The following is an 11482-nucleotide window of genomic DNA, read 5'->3' on the forward strand; positions in this document are numbered from 1 at the left end:
CGCTACGGGTGAGAATGTCTCATCGTAGTCAACTCCTTGAACTTGTGAAAAACCCTTTGCCACAAGTCGAGCTTTATAAACGGTCACATTGCCGTCAGCGTCCGTCTTCCTCTTAAAGATCCATTTGTTCTGAATAGCCTTGCGGCCCTCAGGTAGTACCTCCTAAGTCCACACTTTGTTCTCATACATGGATCCTATCTCGGACTTCATGGCTTCTAGCCATTTGTTGGAATCTAGGCCCACCATTGCTTCTTCATAATTTGCAGGTTCATTGTTGTCTAACAACATGATTGATAAGACGGGATTACCGTACCACTCTGGAGCAGCACGTGGTCTCGTCGACCTGCGTGGTTCGACAGAAACTTGAACTGGAGTTTCATGATCATCATCATTAACTTCCTCCTCAACCGGCGTCGCAACGACAAAGGTTTCCCCTTGCCTTGCGCCACCATCCAGAGGGATGAGAGGTTCGACAACCTCGTCAAGTTCTATCTTCCTCCCACTCAATTCTCTCGAGAGAAACTCCTTCTCGAGAAAAGCTCCGTTTTTGGCAACAAACACTTTGTCCTCGGATTTGAGATAGAAGGTGTACCCAACTGTCTCTTTTGGGTAACCTATGAAGACGCACTTTTCCGCTTTGGGTTCCAGCTTTTCAGACTGAAGCTTTTTGACATAAGCATCACATCCCCAAACTTTAAGAAACGACAACTTTGGCCTTTTGCCATACCACAGTTCGTATGGTGTCGTCTCAATGGATTTTGATGGTGCCCTATTTAAAGTGAATGCAGTTGTTTCTAATGCATAACCCCAAAACGATAACGGCAAATCGGTAAGAGATATCATAGATCGCACCATCTCTAATAAAGTACGATTACGATGTTCGGACACACCATTACGCTGTGGTGTTCCAGGCGGTTTTAACTGTGAAACGATTCCACATTGTCTTAAGTGAGCACCAAACTCGAAACTCAGATATTCACCCCCACGATCAGACCGTAGGAATTTGATCTTCTTGTTACGATGATTTTCAACTTCACTCTGAAATTGCTAGAACTTTTCAAATGTTTCATACTTGTGCTTCATCAAGTAGAAATAACCATATCTACTCAAATCGTCAGTGAAGGTGAGAAAATAACGATATCTGCCGCGTGCCTCCACGCTCATCGGACCACACACATCGGTATGTATGATTTCCAACAAGTCACTTGCACGCTCCATTGTTCCGGAGAACGGAGTCTTAGTCATCTTGCCCATGAGGCATGGTTCGCACGTGTCAAGTGAATCAAAGTCAAGTGACTCCAAAAGTACATCACCATGGAGTTTCTTCATGCGCTTTACACCAATATGACCTAAGCGGCAGTGCCACAAAAATATGGCGCTATCATTGTTAACTCTAACTCTTTTGGTCTCAATGTTATGTATATGCGTATCGCTATCAAGATTCAATATGAACAATCCTCTCACATTAGGTGCATGACCATAAAAGATGTTACTCATAGAAATAGAACAACCATTATTCTCTGACTTAAAAGAGTAACCGTCTCGCAATAAACAAGATCCAGATATAATGTTCATGCTCAACGCAGGCACTAAATAACAATGATTTAAGTTCATCACTAATCCTGATGGTAACTGAAGTGAAACTATGCCGACGGCGATTGCATCAACCTTGGAACCATTTCCTACGCGCATCGTCACCTCATCTTTCTCCAGCCTTCGTCTATTCCGCAGTTCCTGTTTCGAGTTGCAAATATGAGAAACAGAACCGGTATCGAATACCCAGGCACTACTACGAGAGCCGGTTAAGTACACATCAATAACATGTATATCAAATATACCTGATTTTTCTTTGGCCGCCTTCTTATCTGCCAGATACTTGGGGCAATTGCGCTTCCACTGACCCATACCCTTGCAATAGTAACACTCCGTTTCAGGCTTAGGTCCAGCTTTGGGTTTCTTCGTCGGATTGGCAACAGGCTTGCCGCTCTTCTTTGAATTACCCTTCTTGCCTTTGCCGTTTCTCTTGAAACTAGTGGTCTTATTCACCATCAACACTTGATGCTCTTTACGGAGTTCAGACTCTGCGACTTTCAGCATCGCAAACAACTCGCCGGGAGACTTGTTCATCCCTTGCATGTTGTAGTTCAACACAAAGCCTTTATAGCTTGGCGGCAGTGATTGAAGGATTCTGTCAGTGATAGCCTCTTGCGGGAGTTCAATCCCCAGCTCAGCTAGACGGTTTGAGTACCCAGACATTTTGAGCACATGTTCACTGACAGACGAGTTTTCCTCCATCTTGCAAGCATAGAATTTATCGGAGGTCTCATACCTCTCGATCCGAGCGTTCTTCTGAAAGATAAACTTCAACTCCTGGAACATCTCAAATGCTCCATGACGCTCAAAGCGACGTTGAAGTCCCGATTCTAAGCCATACAAGACTGCACATTGAACTACTGAGTAGTCCTCCTTACGTGCTAACCAAGCGTTCTTAACATCCTGATCAGCCGTAGCGGGTGGTTCATCTCCTAGCGCAGCATTAAGGACATAATCCTTCTTCCCAGCTTGTAAGATTAGCTTAAGATTACGAGCCCAGTCTACAAAGTTGCTTCCATCATCTTTCAACTTAGCTTTCTCTAGGAACGTATTAAAATTCAGGGTGACTGTCGCGTGAGCCATGATCTACAACACAAATATATTCAAAGTGGACTTAGACTATGTTCAAGATAATTAGAGTTTAACTTTAATCAAAATCATACGCTAAACTCCCACTCAAAAAGTACATCTCTCTTAGTCATTTGAGTGGTTCATGATCCACTTACACTAGCTCAAGTCCGATCATCACGTGAGTTGAGTATAGTTTCAGTGGTAAGCATCCCTATGCTAATCATATCATCTATATGATTCATGATCGACCTTTCGGTCTCATGTGTTCAGAGGCCATGTCTGCACATGCTAGGCTCGTCAAGCTTAACCCGAGTGTTCCGCGTGCGCAACTGTTTTGCACCCGTTGTATGTGAACGTTGAGTCTATCACACCCGATCATCACGTGGTGTCTCGAAACGACGAACTGTAGCAACGGTGCACAGTCGGGGAGAACACAATTTCGTCTTGAAATTTTAGTGAGAGATCACCTCATAATGCTACCGTCGTTCTAAGCAAAATAAGGTGCATAAAAGGATTAACATCACATGCAATTCATAAGTGACATGATATGGCCATCATCACGTGCTTCTTGATCTCCATCACCAAAGCACCGGCACGATCTTCTTGTCACCGGCGCCACACCATGATCTCCATCAACGTGTTGCCATCGGGGTTGTCGTGCTACTCATGCTATTACTACTAAAGCTACATCCTAGCAAAATAGTAAACGCATCTGCAAGCATAAACGTTAGTATAAAGACAACCCTATCGCTCCTGCCGGTTGCCGTACCATCGACGTGCAAGTCGATATTTTCTATTACAACATGATCATCTCATACATCCAATATATCACATCACAAGCATACCGTGCAAAAACAAGTTAGACGTCCTCTAATTTTGTTGTTGCATGTTTTACGTGGTGACCATGGGTATCTAGTAGGATCGCATCTTACTTACGCAAACACCACAAAGGAGATATATGATTTGCTATTTAACCTCATCCAAGGACCTCCTCGGTCAAATCCGATTCAACTAAAGTTGGAGAAACCGACACTTGCCAGTCATCTTTGAGCAACGGGGTTACTCGTAGCGATGAAACCAGTCTCTCGTAAGCGTACGAGTAATGTCGGTCCAAGCCGCTTCAATACAACAATACCACGGAATCGAGAAAACACTAAGGAGGGCAGCAAAACGCACATCACCGCCCACAAAAACTTTTGTGTTCTACTCGAGAAGACATCTACGCATGAACCTAGCTCTGATACCACTGTTGGGGAACGTCGCATGGGAAACAAAAAATTTCCTACGCGCACGAAGACCTATCATGGTGATGTCCATCTACGAGAGGGGATGAGTGATCTACGTACCCTTGTAGATCGTACAGCAGAAGCGTTAGTGAACGCGGTTGATGTAGTGGAACGTCCTCACGTCCCTCGATCCGCCCCGCGAACAATCCCGCGATCAGTCCCACGATCTAGTACCGAACGGACGACACCTCCGCGTTCAGCACACGTACAGCTCGACGATGATCTCGGCCTTCTTGATCCAGCAAGAGAGACGGAGAGGTAGAAGAGTTCTCCGGCAGCGTGACGGCGCTCCGGAGGTTGGTGATGACCTTGTCTCAGCAGGGCTCCGCCCGAGCTCCGCAGAAACACGATCTAGAGGAAAAACCGTGGAGGTATGTGGTGGGGTTGCCGTGGAAAAGTCGTCTCAAATCAGCCCTAAAACCTCCGTATATATAGGTGGGAGGGAGGGGACCTTGCCTTGGGTCTCAAGGAGCCCCAAGGGGGTCGGCCGAGCCAAGGGGGGAAGGCTCCCCCCCCCCCCAAACCGAGTTGGACTTGGCTTGGTGGGTGGGAGTCCTTCCTTCCCTTCCCACCTCCTCTTTTTTTTCTTTTCTCTTTGATTTTCTTTCCTAGGCGCATAGGGCCCTTTTGCGCTGTCCCACCAGCCCACTAAGGGCTGGTGTGCCACCCTCAAGGCCTATGGGCTTCCCCGGGGTGGGCTGCCCCCCCCCCCCCCCCCCCCGGTGAACTCCCGGAACCCATTCGTCATTCCCGGTAACTCCGAAAACCTTCCGGTAATCAAATGAGGTCATCCTATATATCAATCTTCGTTTCCGGACCATTCCGGAAACCCTCGTGACGTCTGTGATCTCATCCGAGACTCCGAACAACACTCGGTAACCAACCATATAACTCAAATACGCATAAAACAACGTCGAACCTTAAGTGTGCAGACCCTGCGGGTTCGAGAACTATGTAGACATGACCCGAGAGACTCCTCGCTCAATATCCAATAGCGGGACCTGGATGCCCATATTGGATCCTACATATTCTACGAAGATCTTATCGTTTGAACCTCAGTGCCAAGGATTGATATAATCCCGTATGTCATTCCCTTTGTCCTTCGGTATGTTACTTGCCCGAGATTCGATCGTTAGTATCCGCATACCTATTTCAATCTCGTTTACCGGCAAGTCTCTTTACTCGTTCCGCAATACAAGATCCCGTAACTTACACTAAGCTACATTGCTTGCAAGGCTTGTGTGTGATGTTGTATTACCGAGTGGGCCCCGAGATACCTCTCCGTCACACGGAGTGACAAATCCCAGTCTTGATCCATACTAACTCAACTAACACCTTCGGAGATACCTGTAGAGCATCTTTATAGTCACCCAGTTACGTTGCGACATTTGATACACACAAAGCATTCCTCCGGTGTCAGTGAGTTATATGATCTCATGGTCATAGGAATAAATACTTGACACGTAGAAAACAGTAGCAACAAAATGACACGATCAACATGCTACGTCTATTAGTTTGGGTCTAGTCCATCACGTGATTCTCCTAATGACGTGATCCAGTTATCAGGCAACAACACCTTGTTCATAATCAGAAGACACTGACTATCTTTGATCAACTGGCTAGCCAACTAGAGGCTTACTAGGGACGGTGTTTTGTCTATGTATCCACACATGTAAATGAGTCTTCATTCAATACAATTATAGCATGGATAATAAACGATTATCTTGATACAGGAATTATAATAATAACTATATTTATTATTGCCTCTAGGGCATAATTCCAACAGTATCAACTCCCCCAAGCTTAAAACCTTGCTTGTCCTCAAGCAACTGAGTTGAGAAACTGAAAGAGAAAGAAAAACTTTGACAAACTCTGTTTGATCTTGTTGTTGCAACTATGTCTAACTCATAACCAAAATTTCAGCAAGATCACAAGTTAACCACATAAGCAAGTGACACAAAGGTCTCACGGTAAACTAATATCAATGGCATAATCAGCTAGCGCGCAAATAATAATGAGTTTTAGATACCAACAATTCAATCAAAACAAGCATGAAGCAATAAGAATAGGTGGTATCTCGCTAGCTCTTTCTGAGACCGCAAAACATAAATGCAGAGCACTTTCAAAGATCAAGGGCTGACTAAACATTGTAATTCATAGCAACGAAGATCCAGTCATAGTCATACTCAATATCAATCAAAAGCAAAGCATAAAAATGACAGAGGTGCTCTCTAATTGGTGCTTATATAAGAGGAGGATGATTCAACAGGAAAATAAATAGACAGGCCCTTCGCAGAGGGAAGCATTGATTTGCAGAGATGCCAGAGCTCAAGCTTTGAAAACAGAGATAATAATTTTGGGTGGCATGCTTTCATTGTCAACGCAATGACCAAGAGTTCTCAATATATTCCACGCTACTCATGCTATAGGCGGTTCCCAAACAGAAAAGTAAAGTTTTAACTCCCCCACCACCAAGCAATCACACTCCACGACTAGCCGAATCCTCGGGTACCGTCCATACTAACATCAATCCGGGGGGAGTCTTGTTTTACAGTTATGTTTTCGATTTCAGCGTGGAACTGGGCATTCCAATTACCGGCCCCTTTCTCATGAATGACAGTAAATAAACACATGTCGAGGATAACACGCCTAACATGGAAGATACCAATAGCCCCCTGTCACCACATGAGCGGTTCGGGCATGCAAAACAGAATATTTCTTGAAGGTTTAGAGAATGGCACATGCAAATTTACTTGGAACGGCAGGTAAATACCGCAAATAGGTAGGTATGGTGGACTCTCATGGGAAAACTTTTGGGTTTATGGAAGTGGATGCACAAGTAGTATTCCGCTTAGTACAAGTGAAGGCTAGCAAAAGACTGGGAAGTGACCAACTAGAGAGTGACAACATTCATCAAGATGCAATGAGTTTGACTAACATGGAGTGCAAGCATGAACAGGATATAAATCACCATGAACACGAACATCATAGAGGCTATGTTGATTTTGTTTCAACTACATGCATGAACATGCGCCAAGTCAAGCCACTTGAATCATTTAAAGGAGAATACCATCCTATCATACTACATCATAGTCATCTCAAAATCTATGTTGGCATTCAAGACAAATCATTATAAGCTCCTAGCTAAATAAGCATGGCATGATAAACTATGATCTCTAAGTTGTCATTGCAAACATGGTTCTCTCACAACAAAGTTGAATCTGGGATGACAAGCTAGTCATATTTACAAAAACAAAATAGATAGAGTTCATACCAGCTTTTCCAGTCTCAGTCACTTCATCATATATCATCATTATTTCCTTTCACTTGCACGATCGAACGATGTGAACAATAATAAACGTGCTCGTGCAACGGACTAAGCTGAATCTGCAGGAAGACACAAAGGAGAAGACAAAGTAATATGGCTCTTTGAAAGCTAAACAGGTATGCATGCAAGAGCCACTAAACATTGTAACCAATATCTTCTACCTTGACGCAAAGAAAAAGAAAACTATTTACACGGGAAAGCTCCCGACAAGGAAAAGAAGAAGGGAAAATATTTTTGGGTTTTCTCAAAATGACACAAAACAAGGAAACAAGAAAACGAAAATAAACTAGCATGGATAATACAGTGGCAAAGTGTAAACACCGAGGAACAAAGTGAAAGCATAAGCATGAATGTAAGGTCGGTGAGAAAACGTACTCCCCCAAGCTTAGGCTTTTGTCCTAGCTTGGTCTACTCCCAAGGACGGTCCTGGCGAAACCCAAAATCATAATCGAGGTTATACGGGAGTGCTAGAGCCACTGCCTGAATACTTGACTCACGAAGACGAGCAGCCGTTGCCTCCCTCTCATACTCCTCTGGCTCTCCTATGGTTATGTAGTATCTCCGTTTTACCTGAAAGTCAAAGAAAGCAGGAGCGGGAAGGGTAATATGAAAGACACGTTGTCGGTTAAATATCAATCGGTATAGGAGGGATTCATCATCCCTCTCAAGAAAATGGTAGCGTGTCAAAGCGATGCGGTCAAGGAAAGCTATATGAAGCGGGGGATCTCCTGCGCGGATGGGTACTCAAAGAAAATTTGCTATGCGAGTGGCATAGATGATGCCAAATAAATCTCCCTCAATAGCGTTTTTATTCAGCCTCCTTGCTATAATAGCTCCCATGTTGAAGATTTTGTCACCCGTAACTGCGCTCTTAAGGATACTATGGTCGGAAGCGCATAGGTGACGATGTTCAACCTTACCGTTGATGCATCTACCTATGAAGAGGGCAAAGTAGTGCAAGGCAGGGAAATGAATGCTTCCTATGGTAGCTTGCGTGATGTCTCTAGTTTCTCCAACAGATATACTAGAGAGAAAAATCTCTAACCGAAGATTTAGCAGGATCTTTAAGATTACCCACATCGGGTATTTTGTAAATCCTATTGAAATCCTCCAAATCCATGGCATAGGATTTATCATACAAGTCAAACAGTATGGATGAGTCACGGCCAACTAAAAATTTAAATCTACGCACGAAAGAGGCAGTGACCATAGCATATTGTTCACATTTATCTGAGAGGAATTCTTCTAACCCGGCATTGCGCACAAGTGTATCAAACTCATCCTTGAAGCCTGCTTTGATCATGAACTCATCGGAAGGCCATTCACATGGTTGTACCGGTGCATCCCTTAGTTGATAAGGATCGGGCTCCCAAAAAGAAAGATGGGGACCCTTCTTACTTGAGGAACCACCATGAAACTTCCTCCTGAACATAATTTCTCTTTGCTGAAATTTTCAAGTTCAAGAGAAAGTGAATAAAGACCAACCACACCTTGTAGCAACTACTCCAACTAGTGCCTAGAGACCGTATCACGCGCTAAAACTACTTGCGACCAGCTAAAATCAACATTTCAAGCTCAAGAACAGGGTCACCATGGTAGCAAGAATACGCGAAGGATAAAGCACTAGAGCAAAAACTAATTGGACCAAGGGAAGAGTCACTTGCCAAGGAGTAATTTCCCCAAAACGGTTCGAAGAATGATGCTTTGAGCAAGGAGATCAAAAATCACAGCCAAATGAGCAAGAACACGGGTTTGAGCTGCGAAACAATTTTTTCTGGAGGAAGAAGAAGAGGATGGGAGCTGGAATGAGTGGAGGGGGCCCTTGTGGGCCCCACAAGCTTGCTTGTCGCGGCCAGGGGGGTGGCCGCGGTGACATGGCGTGTGGCCCACTGGGGTGGCCCCCAGGCCAGCTCTTAGTCCCAGTATTTTTCAAATATTCCAGAAAAAATCATACTAGATTTTCAAGACCATTGGAGAACTTTTATTTTCGGTGTATTTTTCTCCGGGACACTAAAATAGAAAACAAGAAAAACTAAACTAAACCTATCATTTTTCCTCTAAGCAAAAGAAAATGAAAGCTTAAAACAGAGGTATGTGACTCTTTGATTCATCCATTTCATGGTCATCGAAAGAAATCCGTCAATGGGGTTGATCAAATCCTTATGACAAAACTTCCTCGAATTGCAAGAGAGAACGGAGAATTTTCGAATAGCCACTAAGTCACCTCAATGGGGATATGTATCTCCCCAACAAGCAATTCATACTTCATCTTGACACGAGGAATATAGCATTCAAAGCTCCCAATAAGAATCGATGAAGTTTTTTTGATAGCATTGATGCAATGTACTTGATATCGCTTCTTCAGAAAGTGCACGGTATGCTCATTACCGTTGACATGGAAAGTGACATTGCCTTTGTTGCAATCTATAACAGCCCCTTAAGTGTTTAAAAAGGGTCTTCCGAGGATGACAGCCATGGCATCGTCCTTGGGAATATCCAAGATAACAAAGTCTGTTAAGATAGTGGTATTAGCAACCACAACAGGCACATCCTCGCAAATGCCAACAGGGAAAGCAGTTGATTTGTCGGCCATTTGCAGAGAAATTTTACTGGGTGTCAACTTATCCAGTTCAAGTCTACGATAAAGAGAGAGAGGCATAACACAAACTCCGGCTCCAAGGTCACATAAGGCAGTTCTTACGTAGTTTCTTTTAATGGAGCAAGGTATAGTGGGCACTCCAGGATCACCAAGTTTCTTAGGAGTTCCACCTTTGAAAGTGTAATTGGCAAGCATGGTGGAGATCTCAAGATCTGGTATCTTCCGTTTATTGGTCACGATATCTTTCATGTACTTGGCATATGGAGACATTTTGAGCATATCAACTAACCGCATCTGCAGAAAGACGAGTCTTATCATTTCAATAAAGCGCTCAAAATCCTCATCATCCTTTTTCTTGGATGGCTTAGGAGGAAAGGGCATAGGTCTCTGAACCCATGGCTCCCTTTCTTTACCATGCTTCCTAGCAGTGAAGTCATTCTTATCGTATCTCTTAGGTTGTGGGTTATCAGGATTAACCGTAGGTTCAATCTCCACATCCTTATCATTGCTAGGTTGAGCATCATTACGAACATCGCTGTCTACATTGTCACCAGGTTCATGTTCATCACCAGATTGTGTTTCTGCATCAGACACAGAAATATCATTTGGTTCTTCAGGTGTGACAGTATTAGGTGAACTGACATGTAGGTTTCTATCATCCTTCTTCTTCTCCTTAGGATAACTGGGTGTATCAGCATTAATTCCTTGAGAATCTTGATCGATTCTCTTAGGATGACCTTCAGGATACAAAGGTTCCTGAGTCATTTTGCCTCCTCTAGTAATGACTCTGACAGAGTTGTCATTTAATTCATTGAGCAGGTCATTCTGAGATTTAAGTACTTGTTCTATCTGAGTAGTAATCATAGAGGCATGTTTACTCAGAAGCTTCAGATCATTGACATTTCTGTCTACACAAGCACTTAGATGACTAAGCATACGAGTACTTTGTTCCAAATGTCTACTAACATAATCATTGAAACTCTGTTGTTTGGTAACAAAGTTGTCAAATTCAACAAAGCATAGGCTAGCAGGTTTATCAAAAGGAATATCACTCTCATCAAACCTACGCAGAGAATTTACTTCTACTACCTGTATCGGGTTATCGAGACCATGGATCTCTTCGATAGGTGGTAGATTTTTGACATCTTAAGATCTAATGCCTTTCTCTTCCATAGATTTCTTGGATTCTTGCATATATTCGGGACTGAGGAATAGGATACCTCTTTTCTTCGGAGTTGGCTTAGGAGGTGGTTCGGGAATAGTCCAAGCATTATCGTTGATCAAGATGTTATTCAGTAGAGTCTCAGCTTGTTCTGCAGTTCGTTCCCTAAAAACACAACCGGCACAACTATCTAGGTGGTCTCTAGAAGCATCGGTAAGTCCATTATAGAAGATAGTAAGTATCTCGTTCTTCTTAAGAGGGTGATCAGGCAAAGCATTCTGTAGCTGGACGAGCCTCCCCCAAGCTTTTGGGAGACTCTCTTCTTTGAGTTGAGCAAAGTTGTATATTTCCTGCAAGGCAGCTTGCTTGTTATGGGCAGGGAAATATTTCTCACAGAAGTAATAGACCATATCCTGGGGCTACTCACACAATCAGGAGCAAGA

Source organism: Hordeum vulgare, chromosome 7H, assembly GCF_904849725.1.
Source record: "Hordeum vulgare subsp. vulgare chromosome 7H, MorexV3_pseudomolecules_assembly, whole genome shotgun sequence".
In the NCBI taxonomy this organism is placed as follows: domain Eukaryota; kingdom Viridiplantae; phylum Streptophyta; class Magnoliopsida; order Poales; family Poaceae; genus Hordeum; species Hordeum vulgare.